Below are 15,543 nucleotides of genomic sequence, written 5' to 3'. Positions count from 1 at the left end.
AATATTGTGTGATGTAGCTGATAAATTAACCAGCAAAGGTCCAATTTCATGCATCAAATGCTCAAAACAGATCTGTAGAACCAGAAGTATTTCTTGGTAGCATTACACTGCTTAGAATAACAAATATGTTCAAGAAAATCAAAAGCTGCTTGCAGATTATACACAAAAACCAATACAAGTTCAGTGAATGGATTATTTAGTCAGCTATGATTGCTGCTTATTATGGTAATAGTAGCAAGTGTCCTTCATGAAAGAAGTAGCTATCATGATCCCTTTCTTGTAGGTTTGAAATACACAGCGTGACAGATTGGTATCACACAGCAGTACAGATGTGAGTATTTCAACTACGGAGAGCAGAAATTTCACTCTCACCATGGTTTTCTTCATGGTGATCACAATTCTCCAGCATGGCTTCTTTGGTGGGGCTCTCTCCAACATGACAGGAACCACCAAAACCATCATCTGAGCTTTTTTAATGGATTTCATAACCACAAGTAGCCAGATAGCAATAACACTTGATGACTAAAGCTTTATAACGCATGGATGAATAAAGACAGATCATAGGTATTTCAAAGCTTTCAGCATGCTTTAAACTAGAAATTTTAACTTTATTTACCTCAGTGGGCCACTGAAATATCCTGCTTTGTAACCCAGACTTTATCAAATTAGAGGTTAAATATCTCACAACATCTTTAATCTTTTTCTTAACCCAAATTGTATCAGAAAAACACAGAATGTTATAAATGGTTCTTTTAAACAGATAATAAGCTTTCTGACTGATGTCAAATGAGACCTGGGAAACCAGAGTAGCTAAATACAAAAAATATGATTTTAGTATATCTTTTTTTCCTTCCCATCTCTAGCAGAAATGGCAGTTCACGTGGAGAACCAACACAACAGCTGTACCTGATTCATGGCAAAATGTTTGCTAGAGCTGTAAAAAATAATAATAATAATAAATTAATTACTTGGAGTTTTATGAAGAGGAGACATTTAGCCACAGCACATATGGGAGGACTGGACAAGCAACAGGTGTCCTTTACAATACAGCAGTGGGGGATCCAACGAGAACAGAGGCTCCTCGACACTGGAATTCTCAGCTACTCCTTTCATTTAAACCCAGGTCTTCTAACCAAACACTTAGAACCATCATCCCCTTCAGGACTTGTCATGTTTATGAGCCTATTTTCATTTGAAGATGTTTTGCTGATTGCTGAACTCTTTTGAAAAATCTGACCTGGATTATGACCACTGAACATTTTTGAAAACTGGTTCTCTGTGAGTCTGAAATGATTAATACTCAGTAGTTCCAAAGTGCAAATGCATAATGGGAGTACTGAATTTCTTATTTTGCATAGTAAAATATTGTCAGGTCAATTATGTACCTTGCCCATCCTTCCTCTTGCTCATATATGTACCCATTGCTGAATCATGTCCATTTTTTCCCCAGTATTTTCAATTCCAAATGAAGGAGAGAGTGACCTGCATGATATGGACACATTGAGTAAGACAGACTTTTTTTAAACTTATTGCAACTGTTGTTCTTTTTTGTAAGTTACTTAGGCTTACTTATTCATAATATCACTTAGGACTATTTTTTTCTCCACTTAAATCATTATTGTAACAATAAGTGTCACCGATGCAGTGGCAAGAACAACCCAGAGAAAAGATTGCAACTCATTATCATTCATTACTGTACTGAAGAGAGATTAAAAACATAATGGAAACTGAGAGAAGATGTACCTTAGTGTCACCTACCTTGTACTTCTCTCAAAGCCAGGAACTTCCATGGGCTGTGATAGCAACTTGATCACTGACTGCCAGTCCTTGACCTTGGGCAGATCACTTGACCTTCATAGGACTTCATTACCCCAGTGTAACCTCTGATAAAAAAAAAAAAAAGTAGAATCACACTGAAATCTGTATTTGAGGAGAGTTTTTCTGCCTTTACAGCTATATTTTTGAGCTTAAGTAGATAGAGCTGGTTAATGAGTTATAGTTATTTAATACTTCCCATTATGAGACCTCATTTTCAGATGTTGTAACTTTGCCAAATGCTAATAGTCTGAGCAAAAATTTTTCATGTTGTGTGACTGCCACAGTGTGACAAAAGTAGTAGTAGTAATATTTAAAAATTCAGGAATAGTTTCAAAAGATGAACAGTTTCTAAAGAAAAATGGGGGTTCACTGTGTTAGAATAATTCTTAAAACTATATTACAGAAAAATTATCTGCTCTGAATGAACAATATGGGAGTGCCATTTAAGCTGGGAACTTGTCTTTTCCCACCCTCTTAAGATCTACACATTTTTTGCCAAATTTTTCAGTTTTGTAAAAAAATAAATAAGTGAATGATAATGTTCACTGGATATTCATTTCAAGTTAGAGGCTAAGGTATTTTTAATTTTTTCCTCAGCATACAGAATGTCCTGTTGTCTCATTAGCCTGAACATGCTGAAACAACATCCAGGGCTCACAAAGGCCAGAGACAAGCACAATTCATCCCCCCACAGTTCCCGTGTATGACAGGAGTGTCTCTCTGCTAGCTCTGGGGTAGAGAAAGTCTTAATACTTCTGTATCTCTGACCAATGTTGTTGTTGTTGTTTGTTTTTTGTTTGTTTGTTTTATTTCAGTGGTACCTGGGCCATGAGGAGGAGAAACTGGTGAAATTTCAAGGGCTTTCAATTTTTTTTTCCCTACAGTCAAATATTAGCTCACGTTGCAGTGAAGAGGAGAGGTAAGTCCAGACTCCAATGACAAACTCATACTTGCAGTATGCAAAAACAGAGATCTTGTGTGAAGTTATTAAAATATAAAGTTATTCTAGGGATAAAATTATGAATAAGTACATATAGCTGAATGGTGCAACAATAGCATGTGAAAACAATATTTGATCTATTTTTATTTTATACCAATGTATTATACTCCTTGGATATCTACCACAGGGTAGATACTCAGGGTATTTATGGGCTGTGCCAATTCTGCCCAGTTGCTTTGTTCATCCTGCTGCATCATAACCTTGTTACTCCAACAATTTACATCAAAGCAGGGTAGGACAACCTCCACATGCCAAAATTCTGTTTCTTGATTGCTGTACATCCTCATCCTCTGAGGCCTAATGCTTTGTCTGCACAGCAACAAGTTTGTTTGACAGCACACAGCATGCTCAGTATAAAATGTTAGGTGGAAACATCAGTTAGGGCGACGAAGATGGTGAAGGGCCTAGAGGGGAAGACATATGAGGAGCAGCTGAGGTCAGTTGGCCTGTTCAGCCTGGAAAAGAGGAGGCTGAGGGGAGACCTCATTGCGATCTATAGCTTCCTCATGAGTGGGAGTGGAGGGGCAGGCACCAATCTAATCTCTTTGGTGAGCAGCAATAGGACCTGGAGGAATGGTGTCAAGCAGGGGAGCGTCAGGCTGGGTATCAGGAAGAGGTTCTTCACTGAGAGCATGATCGATCGGTGGCTCCCCAGGGATGTAGTCATGGCACCAAGCCTGTTGGAGTTTAAGAAACATTTGAACTGTGCTCTTAGTCATATGGTCTGAATTTTGGGGTAGACCTGTGTGGTGCCAGGAGCTGGACTCAATGATCCTTGTGGGTCCCTTCCAACTTGGGGTGTTCTATGATTGGGATGGCTCTAGACATCCCAATCTAGAGCTAGACCAAATGGAAGTCAATCTGTGAATGAACCTAGCTCAAGTTCTGCTCTGCTGTGTCTATGCTGATTCAAGTAGACTACCTTGATTAGTTTTAACTTCATTGAATACCTCTGTTCTCTACATCTTATGTAGCTTTATTCTGGGAGAAAAAGTACCCAAAAATCAAATTACTACAGATGAGCCAAATGAATAAGATGCAGAATAGCCTTTCCTTCTTCAGTCAATGGCACTAAGAAATAAGCTGTAGTCATGTCTCCTAAATACATGGGTATGCAGATGGAAGAGAAAAAAAATGTTTCTGAAATATATTCTTGTAAATCACAGAATATCCCAAGTTGGAAGGGACGCACAAGGACCATCAAGTCCAACTCCTGGTTCCACACAGGACCACCCAAAAATCAGACCACGTGTCTGAGAGTGTTATCCAAACACTTCTTGAACTCTGGCAGGCTGGGTGCTGTGACCACTGCCCTGGGGAGCCTGTCCCAGTGCCTGACCGTCCTCCCAGTGCAGAACCTTTTCCTCATAACCAACCTGAACCTCCACTGTGGCAGCTCCATGCTGTTCCCTCGGGTCCTGTTGCTGTCACCAAAGAGAAAAGTTCAACACCTGCCCCTCTGATGAGGAAGCTGTAGGCCACAAAGAGGTCTATCCTGTTCCAAAATATGTTCCTGTAAAGCCCTGAAACTTGGAAATCAAAGCTCCAAAGTCACTAAACACAGACATTCACCTTATGTTTAGGATTTTCTGAAGGAAAAGAGATGCAGAATGAGCATGCTGAGAAATGAATGTGAGCCGTTTTTTTCAGATGCTCTCAGCATGTAAGTGGATGGTAATTCTCCTGAGAGCACAGCTAGGCAGGTTCCAAGGATGTTGTATCCCACTCCCAGCACAACCCATCTGGAGATAGTCCAGGACACTCTGACAAAACCTTTAATATGAAAATTACAACTTTCTGAAAGGTTTTTATGGGAGAACTCTTCATATAACTCATGCCATATGACACAGCAGGTCACTGAATTCAGCCCCTTGTTATCACAGGCAACTGATGCTACATAATCTCACTCATAAACTGGCATCCATCATGCAATTAATTAAGGTGCTCAGATTTGAATTTTTTTTTCTCTACTTATCCTATTAGAGGGCTGCTAGATAGAAGTCTCTGAGTAAACATGCTAGTTACAATGAAATTTTCATCGGGAAAAGCTTCACAATTTCAGGCTAGAATTTCTCATCAGATTTCTGCCAGGATGTAAAATATTTTACTGATGAGTAAATTCAGATGCGTGAGGTGAAGGCTCTTGGTCTCTGATCTTGATGAAGGAAGCACGTTCTTGATCTGAACAAGGAAAAACATTATGTCAGTTTCCTTCATCTCAGAGGAGCTGATCTGACCACTAAACCTTTGTCCAGGAGAGTTTGAGGATCTTTTATCAGAATGTGGCTTAGCTTTCCAGAGTCCTACTGGCTCTTTTCCACATGAAGACTGAAAATTTGATATTCCAAAACTTTGAGCAGACTATTTTGTGGTTCTCCATTCATATTTATACATAGCAACACTGGAAGAATATTACCAGCCCAAAGTTTTCAAAAATAATGAGCTGGGCTTTCAAAATCAGAAATGGTTTTAAAAGCACTGGTCTTTCAAAATAATATCAATGATTCTTGTCTCATGGATTTGACTTTGCACTTTGATGACTAGAAACTGGTGTATTGTGAATAGTCGATCTTTTAATAAGAGTCAGTGAATTTAGGGTTTGAATTTTATACTTTTCCAAGCTAATGTTAATATAGTGACTCAGCCTCCATTGTTGGGATTTTTGGAGACTCACTGAGCAGATTTAGTAATTTAAAGCTGTATTGGCAGCCATGATGAAGATGTATTTGAGGAGCTAGTGTGTGCAGCTATGTCTGCTCTGCTGGACCTCATACTTAGGGATGGAGAGCTGTATGTAAGCAGGAGCACCCACAGTAAAGTGGGAATCTTCTGCAGTGCCCTGGCCTGGCCTGTGTTGTGTCCTAGTGGGTGTTATGACATTCCTAACTCTCAGGAGAAAGGTAGATTTTGTAGATATGGTTTTGTTTGTTACATAAACACCACAGTATAGGAGGAAGGAGGAACCTCTCTTCGGATGGGGTCTGCACAGCATGCCATGGGAAAGTTCATCCAGAATCCACTGATGCTGCATGAACACAAGTTTCCCTGCACTTTGTGTCCCTCCCCAGTGCAAAATGAATGCAAGCTATGGAATTCAGAAAGTCTAGAGTCCTCCATGACTCAGGCTGGTTCAGTAACAGTGATCACCAGCTTGCTTCCTCTTAAGCACAGCATGGTTATGGAGAAAAGTCTTCAGTCAAGTGAACAGCCACCCATGTGGACATAGAGATCACAAATCACTGCATCTGAAGATCCAATGACTGTTGTACAACACACTCTTCACTGGGCAGTATAGATGTAGCCAACATCCCCCAAATATACTAGGAAATTAGAAAAGGGATTAGAAATTACTAATAAAAATAAATTAATTTTATATTAGAACATGATTCAGGTCACAAGTATTTCTCAGTCATTTCTGGCTTATTTTTTATTGTTTTGGTTTTAAGTAGCATTTATTTGAGGAAAAACACTAATATTGTCTTTTTTAAATAAAGTACTGCAGCTGCTAATGCAAACTCTAATTAAATGAACAAGTCTGAATTTGATATTTGCTGGTGTCTCATGTCATTTCTTAACTCAAACTGTAAGACAGGCTCAAATCTGACACCTCTGGATCTTTCATATAATATTCTTCCCTCAGTACAGGCTTCTCTGTCATCAAAAATGTGGCTCATATATTGGCGGGGGGCAGGAGGGTTGTAATGGATGGAAATTTAACAAGCTTTTATTATCCACTGTTAGCATTAGCCTGAATCTTTTGGCTAGTTGGGAGTTAATTGCCAAAAGGTTTTATGGTATATCTAATTGGCTCAGTCATCCTTCTGTGCCATGAACCCTGCCAGACTGCCAGTGTGCCCTGAACTCAAACAGAGGGTAAGAGCCCATCAGTTATTTAGTATGTGCTAGAAGCATGCATTTTCTTTTCACTCCATGTGAAAATAGTTAACCACAAGGAAAGAGTCCCACCCCTCCACTTTGCAAAATGGTGAAATTAAGTTTTCCGTACAGCTACCAGGGGACTGCAGTAAATTACCCTGGTAACAGAGTTTACATTGATTCTGAAAAAAGCACTTGTCCATATGTAACAACGATAACCTTTTAGAAGGTTTGGAAAACAAATCTGACACCCCATTAAAAGGCAAATGATTTTTTCTCCACACAAGAAAAAGAAACTTTTAAGACATAGAAGGCTATTAATAAATAATGGGGCTTTTTTATAGGAAAGGCTGACATGAAAGCTTAAGCTATAAACTGTATCAGAGGCAGTATTTTGACTTGTGTGGTTTATTTGTCAAAGCAGTGAGATGGGATCTCATTTTTATTAGCTGCACAAAAGATATTTTATTGAATGTCACATTGTAATTTGATTTTAAAAGGAATAGAAAAAAATTACATTTTCTCGGATACGTAATACTGCAAAAACATGATAGTCATACTAACCACTAACCACAATGAGGGGTAATATAAACCCTCCAAAATATACACGAGTGCCTTACCAACGTAAATGTGTATTTTCAGATTCTATGTACCAGCATATTTTTCCTGAATCCAGTTTCATTTACAACTGTCAGAATAATATATATAAAAAACTGCAAGTTATTAAATTATTTATGTAAACAACTAACATAAGAGTTAGATTTGAGGTGAAGGACAGCTTTTAATATTTTAAAATTCTTCTTCGAGCTCATTCACTTAGTTCATTTCTTTACGAGGAAAAGATCATAGCTGAAAGCAGTAGAGAACAGTGATCAACACCTACATAAAATGAAGAATTGGAATAAAGAAACTTAACGTAACATAAAATAACTTACATAGATTATGTTCTTTTTCACTTTGCTCTGAACTTCCTGAAAGTTGTTTAGCCTTTCTTTGGTCTCCCTCAGTGTCCATGCTCATAAGCACAACTGGCAAAGATGGCAAGGAAGCTCGATGTCTGAAAAAGGAAAGATGCATCTCCTGGCACCATTTCTGGTACCTGTTTTGTCACAGAAGACAGCAGCAAACTATGTGGGCAGTCTGGTCTCAGTCCCAGTACGACTGCGTTAAAGCTGAATGCTCAGTTCCTTCTCCTCCACTCCAAAGCCACCCCACAACACCTCTCACTCATGGATAGTGAGTCTGTACCCAACATGTGCCAGCTAAATGTTTTATTACAATTCACAGGTCATTCATTATCCATTACCACTTAAACTAACTACCCTCACACAACTTCCCAGAAGGAAACATACTGTTCAAGGGCAAGGTCCTAGTGACAGGGATGCATATTTTTTAATTGTTAATATTTTCATTAGCACTCAGCTACTAAATTCTTATATTTACCTGTACTTCAGCTAGACCCTAACTTTGTGTCATCCTCTGGCAGTAGTCAGAGAGCACTTTCACTGCTGCTTGATTTCTACAAGAAAAATAGAGGTAAAACAGGGAAAAACATTAGTAGGTGAATGAAAATCACCTTGAAATATATAAATAAGATACATATTCTGCAATCCCACTTCTTACACCACTGAATTTGTCACTGCTCCTGGACCATAAGCAATCTTACATACCTTGCAAAAGTCTCTTAAACCCTCAGCTGAGAGGAGACTGCAAGTCATCCACTAGTCCTTTCAGATTCAGTACCTGATAGTGCTGGTCCTTGGATGATCAACACCCTAAGCACTTCACAAATATTTATCAATTCATAGTCCTCACCAGGAACAGCTTAAAACTGAGTATGAAACCCAGAGGGAAACATGCAAGGAATATAAATGCTACTCCATCTCAAAAGGTGAGATTTAGAAACAGCTAAGGAAATTTCAGGGTGAAAGCCATATCCACTTGCAACAGATCTTGTACTGTTAAAATGTTTGAGGCCAAAACCAGTAATGGCTTTTTTGGCATCACAGTGTTTAATTTTTAGGCCCTGACTCCAGGGGTGGGATGCAGAATGAATGAGCAATCTACAGATCCTATGGGGAGCCTGCCGTAAAGGTCACACATGGGTATTGCAGCACATGCTGGTGTTTCTTTCTCTCCAGAGAAGCTCTCTAATACTTCAGCACAAACATATACCCTCTCACTTGTGGAGTGAAAATTTAGTTCAAGCCATGGGAAGGTGATTGCTTTCTCCAGCTGCATAATGTGGTGATTGGGGTATTTTTCTGAGAAGTAGATGTTCCCACAGGCAGAGGACAAGGTTAATCCAATTTTGTTGGTTCTCACTTAAACACTATTTCAGAATCAGACCTGTACCATTTCCTTTTCCAGCTGGTTTTGAAAAGAAAGCTGGAGCTCCCACTGCCTTGTGTTAAAAGCTCACTCCAAGAGAGCTGTAAGGTAGCTGACAGGTCAGGTGCTCAAGGGAACTGAGGAGTGGAAATGCCAGTTTCTGGCTGCTGATTGGGGTGAAATAGAAGCATGATATTAGCTGATAAGCCTGACAAGGGTAAGACAGGTCCAAACACGTAGAAAGACAAAATTCTGTGTTCTGGGGACCTCTCCAGTCAGAAAGAGAAGTTTGCAGAGGACCTGGGTGGTTCTGGGACTAGGTAGAAGTAAGTGCATGCACTTCTGAAAAATCTTTATGTTCTGCTTGAATGATCTAACCAAGCATTACATGGTTTGTTAAGACCTTAGAAATTTCTGGAGGTGGAATTAGAAACTGTGATCAGAAATTCAGTAGAGCATGAGATGCAGATGCCTTTTTAAGGGGTAAGAGAGACTCAGAACATGAACCCCAGTGGCAGTCTTCTGAATCCTCAGTGATCCTAAGAAACAGTCTTATTTCAGAGGTCCCCCAGCAAACCTTTAATTTTGCAGTTAATTCCACAAAAGGTAGAAAAATAGCAAAAGTAAAAAATGTTCATTTCTTTTTTTAAATACACGCAAAGATAAACTGTCAAGGCTCACAGACTCTTTTGGTTAGCTGGAATTTTTGTTTATATATTTATTTTTAATGAAGAAAATACCAATTGGTAACATCAAAGTTAGACGACGCTACCTCTCATTTGCTTTACCTGCTTCTTCTTAGCAAATCTGCCCTTGGCCACCAGCAGGAGCCTTCATTCTCACTGTCCATAAATATCTGGAAAGGTCATATTTTTTATGCTGGAGAGTCCCTCCAGATGCTGGCATGCCTCAGTCACACAAGTACAATAGCACCAACAGTTGGAATGAGCCACATGGCATTGTGTTTACTGAATGGTTTCATGGTAAAACCGAATATTCCTACAGCTACCACATGTCTGACTTTCCTTTTTTTACCAGTCACACTGGGCAGATAAGGGCAGCTTATCCCTGTCAGAGAAGATACATTATTCTGCTGGCAGATTCCAGATCAGATTTAGGTTACCACAGAGAGCAGCATAAGCACCGTCCATGCACATACTACTAAATTACAATCTCGCTCTTGGGAACAAAGGCCTTCAGAGAGGTCAGTTGGGCACCTCCCCATACCCTCACCTTCTTAGTGTTTTTTTGCTCAAAACATTATTTTGCTACTCAGCTGTCAGGGTAACTGTACCCCTGCCAATCCTATTAGCATCTGCTTCATCTGATCATTAGCATACTTCATTCAGCAATTAGCATATCCTAATTGTTACTGGGCACCTGACAGTGCCCACAGCAAATTGTGCCAGGAAAAAAGCAAATGTGTCCAACCACCTGGCTGACTCCACCGGAGTCTCCAGTGGTGCTCCCTGCCTCCATCTTACCTCTTCCCCTCATCAGCCACTTCAGCCAAGCACAATTTGTGCTTTCATGGCTGCTTTCCTAAAAAGAATAGGAAGTGGAGATGGAGGTGTTGGTCTCTTCTCCCTGGTGACTGAGGACAGGATGTGAAGGAACAGCGCAAAGCTGTGTCAGCTGTTCAAACTAAATACAAGGAACTTTTCTTTACCATGACAGTGGTCAAACACTGGAACAGGCTTCCCAGCAAGGTGGTTGATGCACCATGCCTGCCAGTCTTCAAAGAGATATTTGGACAATGCCTTCATTAATATGCCTTAACTTTTGGTTAGCCTGAAGTGGTCAGGCAATTGGACCAGATGCTCTCCAAAGATCCCTTCAAACTGAATTATTCTACTCCTATTCTATTCTATTCTATTTTATTCTAAATTCTAAATGAACTTCAGAGAACACTTGCTAATCTGACCCTAAAGTAGTTTGTACATGTCCAGACTGACTTCAGCTGCAGCATGGGCCACATGTGCTTTTCCCTGAGGAAGGACCTACAAACTAGGCTACTGTTTATGCACTGCTACTACTGTAATGCATCTCTCACCTTCTCCCTTGTGTCTTACAATCAACATGAGAATGCTCCTTAGCACACAGCTAAGCATTTCAATGCTTGTTGTTCAAAGTTTGGCCTATATATCTCAGTAATTTCTTCCATTTCTGGGTTGAATGGCAATAAAAAAACTTTCCTCTTGCAACATTATACTGAGGGATCAGCCCACTTTCAAAGCACTTTAATATCCTTTTAGGGATAGCACCATAAAAATATGGTGTAGCTAATGATGTCTTTGAGATTTTTAAGTCTGAGGGCTTTTGTTTATTAATTATAAGACTAAAATGAGCTTCAGATTTTTAAATTCTGCAGATGGTGACTAGCAAGTCAATATCCAAGTATTTATTAGATTTACAAGGAAGTTGACTTTAAGGGAATTCAAACCAGATTTCTTCTATTAATATTACATTGTGCCAATCTTGCAGCAGTCACTATGCTATGAAGAAAACATCAGAGGGGCGTGGTAGTCCTCTGCAAAAGTTCAAAACAACACCACAGCTACAAACATGATATTGCTCATCCTGCTTCAATATTCCCAACCTTTTCTTGACCTGGGATTCATAACCAACAAAAGGAATACATGAGGATGGTTCTTAGAGGTTTTGTTTTACCTTAGCTTAAGATGTCTGCCATACAGACATCTATACCTGGAGCAGTCATTGTCAACTCTGTTCGAGGTCTGCAGAAAGACTGTATTGCTGTGGTGTGGATCATTTAAACTGTTTTACAGGTCTTCTTGAGTATGAGACACACTGTTCTTAGAAAATCTGGCCAGCTCAGATGTAACCCCCTAATTCATCCAGATGAATCCTACCTCCAGTCTGTTCCACGTAACCTCTGTCAACATACACTGCCAGTATGAAGAGAGAGAGAAAAGTTACTTCTTTACATTTGTAGAGATATAGGGTCTCAGTAGGATGTCCATCAGGCTGGCACAGGTGTGTGTCCCCCAGCTCCTCTGCCACCAGAGTGTCCTCAGCACATCGGCTGGGGAAAGCGATGGTGGCCCTACCAGCACCCATGCCGCTGGGGCCAGGCATGGGCATGGACTTCCCACCAAGGCTGCCCTGAGGAGCATGGAGCAAAGCTGCTGGGGCAGCACTTCCCCCCTTCACACAGGACGCTGCTGCCTTTTCTCGCCTGCATCTGTAAAAGTCTCCTCTGTTATTAATTACCTTCAAACTTTTTGAAGTAAGAACCGCCTCACCACATTATCCATGATACTGAAATTCACACTACCAGAATTGTGTTGCTTATTATTCCTTTTCCCTGTTAAGCATATATATGTTTTATTTTTACTAATTACCAGAGATCTGATGGGAATGTAGCTGGCTTTCTGAAAGTTACCTTTCATTAAGCTGGAGTGTATCACTTTCAGAAGTGCGGTAGTGTTCTTCTGTCATGTGAGCACTATTAAAAATGCTCCCTTTTGATGTACAACCCCTTTAAATCTCCCTATATATGTGAAAGCCGTCTGGCTCTAAGGCGGAGGTTCTTATTTGTTTTTTTTACAACCTAGCAGAGAATAAAACTAATAAGTATTTCTCGTTCTTTAAAGATTGATTTATTATCAGTTCCAAAAACATGCCTTTTCATTTGGAAAGTCATTTGCTCACTTATGATTGCATATAAACAGCTGCTAAGGGTCAGCATGGGCCTTGGTGCTTGTTATTGCTCGCACTCCTTATGATTTTAGCTCAGCATAACTAGCAGTGGTGTCCTGGGATTCCAGAGTCTGTACTGATTACCAACAAAAGCCTCTTTAAGATCAGCAGAAGCAGTCTAGGGACTAATGGTGCCAAGGCAGTCTGAGGCACTGGAGCAATGCCCGAGGTCATAAAATGAGCAATGACAATTGCCCTGTCCTTGCTGATTTTATCAGTCTGAGGGTTTTTTAGTATCACATGGAAGACAAAAGGAACCTTTAGTCCTGAATTATATTATCAGCTCACATGAGCAGTTCAGGGCTTGGTTTTGGATTTTTGTTTTCTGTTTTGTTTTGTTGCTGGGTATTTATTGTGTTCAAAAAGGCAGATAGATGACTTAGTTATAATAAATATAACAGCTTTACACTGAAGGAAGCTTCTTTCACCAGTTACTTACTTAATATGTTTATTTTAGAAAAAAAAAAAAAAAAAAAAAAAAAAAAAGTTTTACTATTTTATATGTATTTATATATGTTGTAAAGTGTATATTATTCTTACATATGAATAGTTAAGCTATATGTCACATTCACTTCATCAGTAGAGTTTTCTTTCTGGCTTAGGCTAAAATGAAAATGATATGTGACTACCTCATCTCTCTATATGAACACATCAGAAAACCAATGTATAACTGGCACTCTGTGCAAAATGCACAGAGATCAAATTGAAGGAGTATTCAGGCTCCTTGAGCTGTGATCATCTGAATGAGGAAGATTTCAAAGCATCATGGGAATTCCCCAGAAGTTACACCAGAGATGAATTTGGCCTTTAAAATGAGATTTTATACATCTTATTCACACACAGCAAAATGTTTCATCACAAGTGGAGACACTTTTTAAAAGAGTCTTAAAATTAATCCCAAATGAGGAAGCCTCTCGCCAAATGAGTGAAACCTGGCAAACCTACAAATTCAAACTGAGATGCATTAGCAGATCTTGTGTAGGGAAATTTGTATAATATCTGCCTACACTGTACCTAGTTCAAATCATGGCTAGCAGTCATATTTCTAGAAATTTAATCACATCACAGAAAGAAAGTATACCAATGAGCAGTTCAGGTTTGTGGTGCTCTGAAGTTCTCACTATTCCCACTTTGGCAAGAGTCACGTTTCAAGTACTCTCTGCTTCTGGGTGGAATTTTCAGATGCTTTCAGGCCCAGATTTGCTAAGGAGCTGGGACACCAAATTTGCTTTACTTCTAAATGAGACTTGAGTCCATTTTTGAGAAATAAATAAATAAATTAATTAATTAATTAAAATCCTGAAAGCAGCCTTAAGGACCCATGACAGCATTTTTATTTTCCCCTCATTCAAACAGGGAGAGCTTGGGATAACCAAAAAAAATGGTCTGTGACTGTAAATCTGTAATTGCTTTGCAGAGCATTTATATTTTTCATGCATAATTTTAATGATATCTGGCACAAATCACCACTAATGGCATTCCAGAGTTCAAACGGGAAAAACACAAATTCTGTAGTATAACTCATTTCTGACAGCAGGAGAATCTTAAATCAAGATACAGACAATTATATAAGCCAAGTGGAGAATCACCATTGTATGCTTTAAGCTATGTCTGCTGACATCTTGAGGTATCCATGCAAGGTGTCTAACCGGACATTAATGCTGTGTCTTATTGCAGGTGATGGGGTAGACAGAAACAGTTAACACATTATTAAGCAGGGGAACACAGACAAGGTTACTAATGGCAGAAGAAAATGGCAATAGCGTGGAAGAGTAAAACTGAACCTAGAGGAAGGCTTGGATAAAAGCATCGTTTCTACTACATACATATCGCTGATCTCTAAGAAAGCAAAATAAAATTATTTTTGTGGTGGTTTTACCGTGCTGGGCAGCTAAACCCCACAACCGCTCTCTCACTCCCCCTCCTTTAGATAAGGAGGGGGAGAAGTAAAGCAAAGAACAACTCACGGGTTGAGATAAGGATAATTTAATTAAAGGGAAATAATTATAATAATTAAATAAAGACTACCATGAACTAAACAATTTAACTAAGGGGAAATAAAAGGGAAAGGGGAAAAAGGGAGGAAAACAAACAAACAAAATAAATGAAAGCTATATGGAAGTGCAGAGGAAAGAAATTACTCTCTACTTCCCACAAATGAGCGATGATTGACCACGTCCTTGAAGCAAGGCCTCAACGCACGCAGCCGGTGTTCGAGAGGAGGACCGACGTCTTCTCAACGAGAGCCCACCCCTCCCCTCTTCTTCCTGTTTCCACCTTTTATTGCTGAGTGTGACACCACATGGTATGGAATATCCCTTTGATTGGTTTAGGTCAGCTGCCCTAGTGATGTTTCTCTCCTCACTTTTTTGCCCACCCCCTAGGAGGGTTAGAGAAAGGCCCGATGCTGTTCCACTGCTGCTCAGCAGTAGACACAACACTGGTGTGATAACACTGCTGTTCCAGCTACAAGTACAGAGTACGGCACTGTATGGGCTGCTGCCGGGAAAGTTAACATTCCAGCCAGACCCAGTACAGTTTTGTAGAAAAATGTCCAACTGCTTGCAAAGAACTCCACATTTAAGACTGAATAATATTGAAGTCTCTTCAAAGTTCTCATAGTTAGATATACAGATGGGTAGGTCACTTTTGCAAAAACATTCGCCAGCAAATTATGAAAGGATACTAAATGAGAAGAGGGAAATCTCTGACCAAGGAAGACCAGAAAAACACATGGAGAAAGGGAGTCTTTGAATATTTGAGCTGACTGCCAAGTTTATGTCCTTCCTGTCTTT

The 15,543-nt window shown here is 39.6% G+C and overlaps 1 long non-coding RNA gene across 1 annotated transcript; it reads right to left on the bottom strand.

The window, feature by feature from the left end:
• Positions 1-567: 567 nt before the first annotated feature.
• On the bottom strand, positions 568-15,148 carry LOC311423806. Its single transcript, XR_014685860.1, has 6 exons — positions 14,890-15,148; positions 8,138-8,213; positions 7,630-7,751; positions 1,759-1,883; positions 1,386-1,482; positions 568-934 (listed from the first exon to the last, which is right to left on the bottom strand). It is a non-coding gene; the product is annotated as an uncharacterized lncRNA (long non-coding RNA).
• Positions 15,149-15,543: the final 395 nt, after the last annotated feature.

The sequence above is a fragment of the Aythya ferina genome, assembly GCF_964211825.1.
Source record: "Aythya ferina genome assembly, chromosome: 1".
In the NCBI taxonomy this organism is placed as follows: domain Eukaryota; kingdom Metazoa; phylum Chordata; class Aves; order Anseriformes; family Anatidae; genus Aythya; species Aythya ferina.
The sequence above is the reverse complement of the archived record's forward strand: the minus strand, read 5'-3'. Positions and strand labels throughout refer to the sequence as shown.